The 1,384-nt window shown below is 45.0% G+C and overlaps 1 pseudogene; it reads right to left on the reverse strand.

Moving 5' to 3' along the window:
• Nucleotides 1-1,036: 1,036 nt before the first annotated feature.
• Nucleotides 1,037-1,113, reverse strand: LOC130267810 (U2 spliceosomal RNA; annotated as a pseudogene).
• Nucleotides 1,114-1,384: the final 271 nt, after the last annotated feature.

Raw genomic sequence — 1,384 nt, forward strand, 5'->3', positions numbered from 1 at the left:
GTTACATATCACTCTATCCAGAGGAAACCTTATGATATCAAGATGGGCAATATCTAATGATAGACATCAATATAGAATGCTTTACACTCCCCACCCCCTTCTAACCAACTACAAATCACATGACTCCATGAATGGCCAAATCCATCTAAGGATATAAACATGGAAAAACTTCCGCCCCATTCTGGACTTTTTTATACATGACTTTGGTAAGACTATTAAGACTGATTTTTTTTTTTTTTTTTAAGAGCCGAGGCAAGTGCTCTCTATCACCCAAAGTGCAAGAAAAAGTGCAAACGTGTCACACTAAAAAAAACGTGCACAAAGGATGCGGTCTATCGCTAAGCCCCTCTCCAACAGGATAGAGGCCCCCCAACAAACCTACCCTTCACCTCCGGGCCAAAAGGCACCTGCAAGGATCCAGGTTCGATGCCCCTTTTTGCCGAAGCTACTAAGGGGCCGAAAATGCTCCTGGCTTCAACCTAGGCGTTAACCAAGGTATCAGCCAAGGAGCTGTATACTGGTGGCATCTTGACCAAAGCCAAGATGCCCAGGGGTTACAGGGAGGTGAGGAACCTAATTGCCACACCTCCCATAGACCACCAGGAGGGACACCCAGAAGGGCTACCACATACTGCCAATCCAGTTGTACAAAGAAAAACACGAAACGTGGCACAGTGACATGCAAAAAAAAAAATAAGTGAATGAAGTGCAGATATACTGCCCGGTCATCCGTCTGGATCTATAAAAATTTCCCCGATCCTAGGCGGAAGGCCGGGATACCAAGAGTGAGTACCAAAGGTGAAGAGTAATGGTGCAGTGCTTTCACTCAGTGAGTTATAACACCCAGTGAGTTTCGGCACCTCAGGGTCACCACTCCCCGAGGCACAGACGTACCTCGGCTCTACACCCCTCTACCTCATGGCGAGACCCGGCGGAAGCAGGTCACATCAGGGCAGCAGTCGAGCTGATTCCTCAGAACCAGCCCCGGAACACCTGCCCCCTCCATGCAGCACCGATCCCCACCAGCCCCACACCGGTGGGATTTCTCCACCAGTATGAAACTGATAAAAACAGATACTACACTTGATCTAAGCCAAAAGGCAGAGAAGCGATTAAGAATATCAAGACTGATAGAGATATATGATCTTGCTCTATATTTTAGGAGGAAGAACTTGAAGCAAGTTTCCTGTGTGGGAAATATACTTACAACACTTAGCTTGGTGAGAAGGAGTTCAATCAATATCTATAAGCAATTGTTCAGTGCTTTCTTATAGATCTGGAGAATAGACTCTTCTGCAGTTAGAATCTATAATACAGAACATCCTAAGACTATAATTTCAATATGGAGATAATTAACTATTTCATTTAATTTATTCACCAATCT

This window comes from Hyla sarda, chromosome 4, assembly GCF_029499605.1.
Source record: "Hyla sarda isolate aHylSar1 chromosome 4, aHylSar1.hap1, whole genome shotgun sequence".
Lineage (NCBI taxonomy): Eukaryota > Metazoa > Chordata > Amphibia > Anura > Hylidae > Hyla > Hyla sarda.